Source organism: Ambystoma mexicanum, chromosome 2p, assembly GCF_040938575.1.
Source record: "Ambystoma mexicanum isolate Mex_15411 chromosome 2p, UKY_AmexF1_1, whole genome shotgun sequence".
Taxonomy (NCBI): Eukaryota; Metazoa; Chordata; class Amphibia; order Caudata; family Ambystomatidae; genus Ambystoma; species Ambystoma mexicanum.
In genome coordinates, this window is record NC_090923.1 from 1,494,474,141 (window position 1) to 1,494,486,511 (window position 12,371).

Here is a 12,371-nt window from a genome sequence, read left to right on the forward strand (position 1 = left end):
TGGATATCACATCTCATGCTATAGGAAGGGTCTCAGGTTGGAATGGGAAGGAGTTGGATATCACATCTCATGTTATATACAGGAAGGGTCTCAGGATTGGAATGGGAAGGATTTGGATATCACATCTCTTGCTATAGGAAGGGTCTCAGGTTTTTTATTAGAAACATTGAGATATCAAATCTCATGCTATAGGAAGGGTTTTAGGATTGGAATGGGAAGTATTTGGATATCACATCTCATGCTAAAGGAAGGGTCTCAGGTTTGGAAGGGGAAGGATTTGGATATCACATCTCATCCAATAGGAAGGGTCTCAGGTTTGGAATGGGAAGGAATTGGATATCACATCTCATGTTATAGGAAGGGTCTCAGGTTTTTTATTAGAAACATTGAGATATCACATCTCATGTTATAGGACGGTTCCCAGGTTTGGTATTAGAAGCATTGAGATATCACATCTCATGGTATAGGAAGGGTCTCAGGGTTGGAATGGGAAGGAGTTGGATATCACATCTCATCCAATAGGAAGGGTCTCAGGTTTGGAATGGGAAGGAATTGGATATCACATCTCATGTTATAGGAAGGATCTCAGGTTTGGTATTAGAAGCATTGAGATATCACATCTCATGCTATAGGAAGGGTCTCAGGATTGGAATGTGAAGGATTTGGATATCACATCTCATGCTAAAGGAAGGGTCTCAGGTTTGGTAGAAGCATTGAGAAATCACATCTCATGCTATAGGAAGGGTCTCAGGATTTGAATGGCAAGGAGTTGGATATCACATCTCATGCCATAGGAAGGGTCTCAGGTTTGGTATAAGCATTGAGATATCACATCTCTACTATCGGAAGGTTCTCAGGATTGGATTGGGAAGGAGTTGGATATCCCTTCTCATGCTATAGGAAGTGTCTCAAGTTGGAATGGGAAGGAGTTGAATATCACATCTCATGTTATAGGAAGGGTCTCAGGATTGGAATGGGAAGGATTTGGATATCACATCTCTTGCTATAGGAAGGGTCTCAGGATTGGAATGGGAAGGATATGGATATCACATCTCATGTCATAGGAAGGATCTCAGGTTTGGTATTAGAAGCATTGATATATCACATCTCATGCTATAGGAATGGTCTCAGGATTGGAATGGGTAGGAGGTGGATATTACATTCTTGCTATAGGAAGGGTCTCATGTTTGGAATGGGAAGGAGTTGGATATCACATATGCTATAGGAAGTGTCTCAGGTTTGGAACGGGAAGGAGTTGGATATCACATCTCATGTTATAGGAAGGGTCTCAGGTTTGGTATAAGCAGTGAGATATCACATCTCTGCTATCAGAAGTGTCTCAAGATTGGAATGGGAAGGAGTTGGATATCCCATCTCATGTTATAGGACGGGTCTCAGGTTTGTTATTAGAATCATTGAGATATCATATTGCACGCTGCAGGAAGGGTCTAAGGATTGGAATGGGAAGGACTTGGATATCACATCTCATGCTATAGATAGGCTCTCAGATTTGGAAAGGGAAGGAGTTGGATATCACATTTCATGTTAGAGGAAGGATCTCAGGTTTGGTATTAGAGGCATTGAGATATCACATCTCATGCTATAGGAAGCGTCTCAGGATTGGAATGGGAAGGAGTTGGGTATCACATCTCATGCTATAGGAAGGGTCTCAGGATTGGTATAAGTATTGAGATATAACATCTCATGCTATAGGAAGGGTCTCAGGATTGGAATGGAAGGAGTTGGATATCACATCTCATGTTATAGGAAGGATCTCAGGTTTGGTATTAGAAGCATTGAGACATCACATCTCATGCTATAGGAAGGGTCTCAGGATTGGAATGGGAAGGAGTTGGATATCACATCTCATGCTATAGGAAGGGTCTCAGGTTTGGTATAAGCATTGAGATATCACATCTCATGCTATAGGAAGGGTCTCAGGATTGGAATGGGAAGGAGTTGTATATGACATCTCATGCCGTAGGAAGGGTCTCAGGTTTCGTATAAGCATTGAGATATCACATCTCTGCTATCGGAAGGGTCTCAGGATTGGAATGGGAAGGAGTTGGATATCCCATCTCATGTTATAGGAAGAGTCTCAGGTTTGGTATTAGAAGCATTGGATATCACATATCATGCTATAGGAAGTGTCTCAGGATTGGAATGGGAAGGACTTGGATATCACATCTCATGCTATAGGAAGGGTCTCAGGTTTGGTATAAGCAGTGAGATATCACATCTCATACTATAGGAAGGGTCTCAGGATTGGAAAGGGAAGGAGTTGGATATCACATCTCATGTTATAGGAAGGATCTCAGGTTTGGTATAAGCATTGAGATATCACATCTCTGCTATCGGAAGGGTCTCAGGATTGGAATGGGAAGGAGTTGGATATTCCCATCTCATGTTATAGGAAGGGTCTCAGGTTTTGTATTAGAAGCATTGAGATATCACATCTCATGCTGTAGGAAGGGTCTCAGGATTGGAATTGGAAGGAGTTGGATATCACATCTCATGCTATAGGAAGGATCACAGGTTTGGTATTAGAAGCATTGAGATATCACATCTCATGCTATCAGAAGGGTCTCAGGATTGGAATGGGAAGGAGTTGGATATCACATCTCATGCTATAGGAAGGGTCTCAGGTTTGGAACGGGAAGGAGTTGGATATCCCATCTCATGTTATAGGACGGGTCTCAGGTTTGGTATTTGAAGCATTGAGATATCACATCGCATGCTGTAGGAAGGATCTCAGGTTTGGAATGGGAAGGAATTGGATATCACATCTCATGTCATAGGAAGTATCTCAGGTTTGGTATTAGAAGCATTGAGATATCACATCTCATGCTATTGGAATGGTCTCAGGATTGGAATGGGTAGGAGTTGGATATTACATTCTTGCTATAGGAAGGGTCTCATGTTTGGAATGGGAAGGAGTTGGATATCACATATGCTATAGGAAGGGTCTCAGGTTTGGAACGGGAAGGAGTTGGATATCACATCTCATGCTATAGGTAGGCTCTCAGGTTTGGTATAAGCATTGAGATATCACATCTCATGCTATAGGAAGGGTCTCAGGATTGGAATGGGAAGGATTTGGATATCACATCTCATGCTATAGGAAGGGTCTCAGGTTTGGTATAAGCATGGAGATATCACTTCTCATGCTATAGGAAGTGTCTCAGGATTGGAATGGGAAGGAGTTGGATATCACATCTCATGTTATAGGAAGGATCTCAGGTTTGGTATTAGAAGCATTGAGACATCACATCTCATGCTATAGGAAGGGTCTCAGGATTGGAATGGGAAGTAGTTGAATATCACATCTCATGCTAAAGGGAGGGTCTCAGGTTTGGAAGGGGAAGGATTTGGATATTACATCTCGTGTTATAGGAATGATCTCAGGTTTGGTATTAGAAGCATTCAGATATCACATCTCATGCTATCGGAAGGGTCTCATGTTTGGAATGGGAAGGAGTTGGATATCACATATGCTATAGGAAGGGTCTCAGGTTTGGAACGGGAAGGAGTTGGATATCCGATCTCATGTTATAGGAAGGGTCTCAGGTTTGGTATAAGCAGTGAGATATCACATCTCTGCTATCAGAAGTGTCTCAAGATTGGAATGGGAAGGAGTTGGATATCCCATCTCATGTTATAGGACGGGTCTCAGGTTTGTTATTAGAATCATTGAGATATCATATTGCACGCTGCAGGAAGGGTCTAAGGATTGGAATGGGAAGGACTTGGATATCACATCTCATGCTATAGATAGGCTCTCAGATTTGGAAAGGGAAGGAGTTGGATATAACATTTCATGTTAGAGGAAGGATCTCAGGTTTGGTATTAGAGGCATTGAGATATCACATCTCATGCTATAGGAAGCGTCTCAGGATTGGAATGGGAAGGAGTTGGGTATCACATCTCATGCTATAGGAAGGGTCTCAGGATTGGTATAAGTATTAGATATAACATCTCATGCTATAGGAAGGGTCTCAGGATTGGAATGGAAGGAGTTGGATATCACATCTCATGTTATAGGAAGGATCTCAGGTTTGGTATTAGAAGCATTGAGACATCACATCTCATGCTATAGGAAGGGTCTCAGGATTGGAATGGGAAGGAGTTGGATATCACATCTCATGCTATAGGAAGGGTCTCAGGTTTGGTATAAGCATTGAGATATCACATCTCATGCTATAGGAAGGGTCTCAGGATTGGAATGGGAAGGAGTTGTATATGACATCTCATGCCGTAGGAAGGGTCTCAGGTTTCGTATAAGCATTGAGATATCACATCTCTGCTATCGGAAGGGTCTCAGGATTGGAATGGGAAGGAGTTGGATATCCCATCTCATGTTATAGGAAGAGTCTCAGGTTTGGTATTAGAAGCATTGGATATCACATATCATGCTATAGGAAGTGTCTCAGGATTGGAATGGGAAGGACTTGGATATCATATCTCATGCTATAGGGAGGGTCTCAAGTTTGATATTAGAAGCATTGAGATATCACATCTCATGCTATAGGAAGGGTCTCAGGATTGGAATGGGAAGGAGTTGGATATCACATCTCATGCTATAGGAAGGGTCTCAGGTTTGGTATAAGCAGTGAGATATCACATCTCATACTATAGGAAGGGTCTCAGGATTGGAAAGGGAAGGAGTTGGATATCACATCTCATGTCATAGGAAGGATCTCAGGTTTGGTATAAGCATTGAGATATCACATCTCTGCTATCGGAAGGGTCTCAGGATTGGAATGGGAAGGAGTTGGATATTCCCATCTCATGTTATAGGAAGGGTCTCAGGTTTTGTATTAGAAGCATTGAGATATCACATCTCATGCTGTAGGAAGGGTCTCAGGATTGGAATTGGAAGGAGTTGGATATCACATCTCATGCTATAGGAAGGATCACAGGTTTGGTATTAGAAGCATTGAGATATCACATCTCATGCTATCAGAAGGGTCTCAGGATTGGAATGGGAAGGAGTTGGATATCACATCTCATGCTATAGAAAGGGTCTCAGGTTTGGAACGGGAAGGAGTTGGATATCATATCTCATGTTAAAGGAAGAGTCTCAGGTTTGGTATAAGCATTGAGATATCACATCTCTGCTATCGGAGGTGTCTCAGGATTGGGATGGGAAGGAGTTGGATATCACATCTCATGCTACAGGAAGGGTATCAGGTTTGGAACGGGAAGGAGTTGGATATCCCATCTCATGTTATAGGACGGGTCTCAGGTTTGGTATTTGAAGCATTGAGATATCACATCGCATGCTGTAGGAAGGATCTCAGGTTTGGAATGGGAAGGAATTGGATATCACATCTCATGTCATAGGAAGTATCTCAGGTTTGGTATTAGAAGCATTGAGATATCACATCTCATGCTATTGGAATGGTCTCAGGATTGGAATGGGTAGGAGTTGGATATTACATTCTTGCTATAGGAAGGGTCTCATGTTTGGAATGGGAAGGAGTTGGATATCACATATGCTATAGGAAGGGTCTCAGGTTTGGAACGGGAAGGAGTTGGATATCACATCTCATGCTATAGGTAGGCTCTCAGGTTTGGTATAAGCATTGAGATATCACATCTCATGCTATAGGAAGGGTCTCAGGATTGGAATGGGAAGGATTTGGATATCACATCTCATGCTATAGGAAGGGTCTCAGGTTTGGTATAAGCATGGAGATATCACTTCTCATGCTATAGGAAGTGTCTCAGGATTGGAATGGGAAGGAGTTGGATATCACATCTCATGTTATAGGAAGGATCTCAGGTTTGGTATTAGAAGCATTGAGACATCACATCTCATGCTATAGGAAGGGTCTCAGGATTGGAATGGAAAGTAGTTGAATATCACATCTCATGCTAAAGGGAGGGTCTCAGGTTTGGAAGGGGAAGGATTTGGATATTACATCTCGTGTTATAGGAATGATCTCAGGTTTGGTATTAGAAGCATTCAGACATCACATCTCATGCTATCGGAAGGATCTCAGGTTTGGTATTAGAAGCATTGAGATATCAAATCTCATGCTATAGGAAGGGTCGCAGGATTGGAATGGGAAGGAGTTCGATATCACATCTCATGCTATGGGAAGGGTCTCAGGATTGGAATGGGAAGGAGTTTTATATGACATCTCATGCCATAGGAAGGATCTCAGGTTTGGTATTAGAAGCATTGAGACATAACATCTCATGTTATAGGAAGGGTCTCAGGATTGGAATAGGAAGGAGTTGGATATCACATCTCATGCTATAGGAAGGGTCTCAGGTTTGGAATGGGAAGGAGTTGTATATGACATCTCATGCCACAGGAAGGGTCTCAGGTTTGGTATAAGCATTGAGATATCACATCTCTGCTATCGGAAGGGTCTCAGGATTGGAATGGGAAGGAGTTGGATATCCCATCTTACGTTATAGGAAGGGTCTCAGGTTTGGTATTAGAAGCATTGAGATATCACATCTCATGCTATAGGAAGGGTCTCAGGATTGGAATGGGAAGGAGTTGTATATGACATCTCATGCCACAGGAAGGGTCTCAGGTTTGGTATAAGCATTGAGATATCACATCTCTGCTATCGGAAGGGTCTCAGGATTGGAATGGGAAGGAGTTGGATATCCCATCTTACGTTATAGGAAGGGTCTCAGGTTTGGTATTAGAAGCATTGAGATATCACATCTCATGCTATAGGAAGGGTCTCAGGATTGGAATGGGAAGGACTTGGATATCACATCTCATTCTATAGGGAGGGTCTCACGTTTGGAAAGGGAAGGAGTTGGATATCACATTTCATGTTAGATGTAGGATCTCAGGTTTGGTATTAGAGGCATTGAGATATCACATCTCATGCTATCAGAAGGGTCTCAGGATTGGAATGGGAAGGAGTTGGATACAACATCTCATGCTAAAAGGAGGGTCTCAGGAATGGAAGGGGAAGGATTTGGATATTACATCTCATGTTATAGGAAGGATCTTAGGTTTGGTATTAGAAGCATTGAGATATCACATCTCATGCTATCGGAAGGATCTCAGGTTTGGTATTAGAGGCATTGAGATATCACATCTCATGCTAAAGGGAGGGTCTCAGATTTGGAAGGGGAAGGATTTGGATATCACATCTCTTGTTATAGGAAGGTTCACAGGTTTGGTATTAGAAGCATTGAGATATCACATCTCATGCTATGGGAAGGGTCTCAGGATTGGAATGGGAAGGAGTTGGATATTGCATCTCATGCTATAGGAAGGGTCTCAGGTTTGGAACGGGAAGGAGTTAGATATCACATCTCATGTTATATTAAGAGTCTCAGGTTTGGTATAAGCATTGAGATTTCACATCTCTGCTATCGGAGGTGTCTCAGGATTGGGATGGGAAGGAATTGGATATCACATCTCATGCTATAGGAAGGGTATCAGGTTTGGAACGGGAAGGAGTTGGATTTCACATCTCATGTTATAGGATGGTTCTCATGTTTGGTTTTAGAAGCATTGAGATATCACATCTCATGCTATGGGAAGGGTCTCAGGTTTGGAATGGGAAGGAGTTGGATATCACATCTCATGCTAAAGGAAAGGTCTCAGGTCTGGAAGGGGAAGGATTTGGATCTCACATCTCATGTTTTAGGACGGGTCTCAGGTTTGGTATTAGAAGCATTGAAATATCACATCTCATGGTATAGGAAGGGTCCCAGGATTGGAATGGGAAGGAGTTGGATATCACATTGAATGGGAAGGAGTTTGATATCACATCTCAAGCTATAGGAAGGGCCTCAGGTTTGGAAAGGGAATGATTTGGATTTCACATCTCATGTTATAGGATGGTTCTCATGTTTGGTTTTAGAAGCATTGAAATATCACATCTCATGCTATCGGAAGGGTCTCAGGTTTGGAATGGGAAGGAGTTTGATATCACATCTCATGTTAGAGGTAGGATCTCAGGTTTGCTATTAGAGGCATTGAGATATGACATCTCATGCCATCAGAAGGGTCTCAGGATTGGAATGGGAAGGAGTTGGATATCACATCTCATGCTAAAGGGAGGGTCTAAGGTTTGGAAGGGGAAGGATTTGGACATCACATCTCATGTTATTCGAAGGATCTGAGGTTTGGTATTAGAAGCATTGAGATATCACATCTCATGCTATAGGAAGGGTCTCAGGAATGGAATGGGAAGGACTTGGATATCACATCTCATGATAAAGGAAGGGTCTAAGGTTTGGAAGGGGAAGGATTTGGATATCACATCTCATGTTATTGGACCGGTCTCAGGTTTGGTATTAGAAGCATTGAGATATCAAGTCTCATGGTATAGGACGGGAGTTTGATATCACATCTCATGCCATGGTATGGGTCTCAGGTTTTGTAGAAGCATTGGGATATCACATCTCATGCTATCGGAAGGGTATCAGGATTGGATTTGGAAGGAGTTGGATATCCCATCTCATGCTATAGGAAGGGTCTCAGGTTGGAATAGAAGGAGTTGGATATCACATCTCATGTTATAGGAAGGGTCTCAGGATTGGAATGGGAAGGACTTGGATATCACATCTCATGTTATAGGAAGGATCTCAGGTTTTGTATTAGAAGCATTGAGATATCACATCTCATGCTATAGGAAGGGTCTCAGGATTGGAATGTGAAGGATTTGGATATCACATCTCATGCTAAAGGAAGGGTCTCAGGTTTGGTATAAGCATTGAGATATCACATCTCTGCTATCGGAAGGGTCTAAGGATTGGATTGGGAAGGAATTGGATATCCCTTCTCATGCTATAGGAAGGGTCTCAGGTTGGAATGGGTAGGAGTTGGATATCACATCTCATGTTATAGGAAGGGTCTCAAGATTGAAATGGGAAGGATTTGGATATCACATCTCTTGCTATAGGAAGGGTCTCAGGTTTTCTATTAGAAACATTGTGATATGACATCTCATGCTATAGGAAGGGTTTCAGTATTGGAATGGGAAGGATTTGGATATCACATCTCATGCTAAAGGAAGGGTCTCAGGTTTGGAAGGGGAAGGATTTGGATATCATATCTCATGTTATAGGACGTATCTCATGTTATAGGACGGGTCCCAGGTTTGGTATTAGAAGCATTGAGATATCACATCTCATGGTATAGGAAGGGTCTCACGATTGGAATGGGAAGGAGTTGGATCTCCCTTCTCATGCTACAGGAAGGGTCTCAGGTTGGAATGGGAAGGAGTTGGATATCACATCTCGTTATAGGAAGGGTCTCAGGATTGGAATGGGAAGGAATTGGATATCACATCTCTTGCTATAGGAAGGGTCTCAGGTTTGGAAGGGGAAGGATTTGGATATCATATCTCATGTTATAGGACCGGTCCCAGGGCTGGTATTAGAAGCATTGAGATATCACATCTCATGCTATAGGAGGAGTCTCAGGATTGGAATGGGAAGGAGTTGGATATCACGTCTCATGTTATAGGAAGGGTCTCAGGATTGGAATGGGAAGGAGTTGAATATCACATCTCATGCTAAAGGAAGGGTATCAGGTTTGATAGAAGCATTCAGATATCACATCTCATGCTATAGGAAGGAACTCAGGATTGGAATGGGAAGGAGTTGGATATCACATCTAATGCCATAGGAAGGGTCATCAGGTTTGGTATAAGCATTGAGATATCACATCTCTGCTATCGGAAGGGTCTAAGGATTGGATTGGGAAGGAGTTGGATATCACGTCTCATGTTATAGGAAGGGTCTCAGGTTGGAATAGAAGGAGTTGGATATCACATCTCATGTTATAGGAAGGGTCTCAGGATTGGAATGGGAAGGACTTGGATATCACATCTCATGTTATAGGAAGGATCTCAGGTTTTGTATTAGAAGCATTGAGATATCACATCTCATGCTATAGGAAGGGTCTCAGGATTGGAATGTGAAGGATTTGGATATCACATCTCATGCTAAAGGAAGGGTCTCAGGTTTGGTATAAGCATTGAGATATCACATCTCTGCTATCGGAAGGGTCTAAGGATTGGATTGGGAAGGAATTGGATATCCCTTCTCATGCTATAGGAAGGGTCTCAGGTTGGAATGGGTAGGAGTTGGATATCACATCTCATGTTATAGGAAGGGTCTCAAGATTGAAATGGGAAGGATTTGGATATCACATCTCTTGCTATAGGAAGGGTCTCAGGTTTTCTATTAGAAACATTGAGATATGACATTTCATGCTATAGGAAGGGTTTCAGTATTGGAATGGGAAGGATTTGGATATCACATCTCATGCTAAAGGAAGGGTCTCAGGTTTGGAAGGGGAAGGATTTGGATATCATATCTCATGTTATAGAACGTATCTCATGTTATAGGACGGGTCCCAGGTTTGGTATTAGAAGCATTGAGATATCACATCTCAAGCTATAGGAAGGGTCTCATGATTGGAATGGGAAGGAGTTGGATATCACATCTCATGCTATAGGAGGAGTCTCAGGATTGGAATGGGAAGGAGTTGGATATCACGTCTCATGTTATAGGAAGGGTCTCAGGATTGGAATGGGAAGGAGTTGGATATCACATTTCATGTTATAGGAAGGGTCTCAGGATTGGAATGGGAAGGACTTGGATATCATATCTCATGCTATAGGAAGGCTCTCAGGTTTGGAAGGGGAAGGAGTTGGATATCACATTTCATGTTAGAGGAAGGATCTCAGGTTTGGTATTAGGGGCCTTGAGATATCACATCTCATGCTATAGGAAGGGTCTCAGGATTGGAATGGGAAGGAGTTGGATATCACATCTCAAGCTATAGGAAGGGTCTCAGGTTTGGTATAAGCATTGAGATATCACATCTCATGCTATAGGAAGGGTCTCAGGATTGGAATGGGAAGAAGTTGGATATCACATCTCATGCTATAGGAAGGGTGTCAGGTTTGGTATAAGCATTGAGATATCACATCTCATGCTATAGGAAGGGTCTCAGGGTTGGAATGGGAAGGAGTTGTATATGACATCTCATGCCATAGGAAGGGTCTCAGGTTTGGTATAAGCATTGAGTTATCACATCACATGCTATAGGAAGGGTCTCAGGATTGGAATGGGAAGGACTTGGATATCACATCTCATGCTATAGGCAGGGTCTCAGGATTGGAATGGGAAGGAGTTGGATATCACATCTCATGCTATGGGAAGGGTCTCAGGTTTGGTATAAGCATTGAAATATCACATCTCTGCTATCGGAAGGGTCTCAGGATTGGAATAGGAGGAGCTGGATATCACACCTCATGCTAAAGGAAGGGTCTCAGGTTTGGAAGGGGAAGGATTTGGATATCACATCTCATGTTATAGGACGGGTCTCAGGTTTGGTATTAGAAGCATTGTGATATCACATCTCATGCTATAGGAAGGGTCTCAGGATTGGAATGGGAAGAAGTTGGATATCACATCTCATGCTATAGGAAGGGTCTCAGGTTTGGTATAAGCATTGAGATATCACATCTCATGCTATAGGAAGGGTCTCAGGGTTGGAATGGGAAGGAGTTGTATATGACATCTCATGCCATAGGAAGGGTCTCAGGTTTGGTATAAGCATTGAGTTATCACATCTCATGCTATAGGAAGGGTTTCAGGTTTGGTAGAAGCATTGAGATATCACATCTCATGCTATAGGAAGAGTCTCAGGTTTGGGAAGGGAAGGATTTGGATTTCACATCTCATGTTATAGGATGGTTCTCATGTTTGGTTTTTGAAGCATTGAGATATCACAGCTCATGCTATCGGAAGGGTCTCAGGTTTGGAATGGGAAGGAGTTGGATATCACATCTCATGTTATAGGAAGGGTCTCAGGTTTGGAATGGGAAGGAGTTGGATATGACATCTCTTGTTATAGGGAGGGTCTCAGGATTTGAATGGTAAGGAGTTGGATATCACATCTCATGCTATAGGAAGGGTCTCAGGTTGGAATGGGAAGGAGTTGGATATCACATCTCATGTTATATACAGGAAGGGTCTCAGGATTGGAATGGGAAGGATTTGGATATCACATCTCTTGCTATAGGAAGGGTCTCAGGTTTTTTATTAGAAACATTGAGATATCAAATCTCATGCTATAGGAAGGGTTTTAGGATTGGAATGGGAAGTATTTGGATATCACATCTCATGCTAAAGGAAGGGTCTCAGGTTTGGAAGGGGAAGGATTTGGATATCACATCTCATCCAATAGGAAGGGTCTCAGGTTTGGAATGGGAAGGAATTGGATATCACATCTCATGTTATAGGAAGGGTCTCAGGTTTTTTATTAGAAACATTGAGATATCACATCTCATGTTATAGGACGGTTCCCAGGTTTGGTATTAGAAGCATTGAGATATCACATCTCATGCTATAGGAAGGGTCTCAGG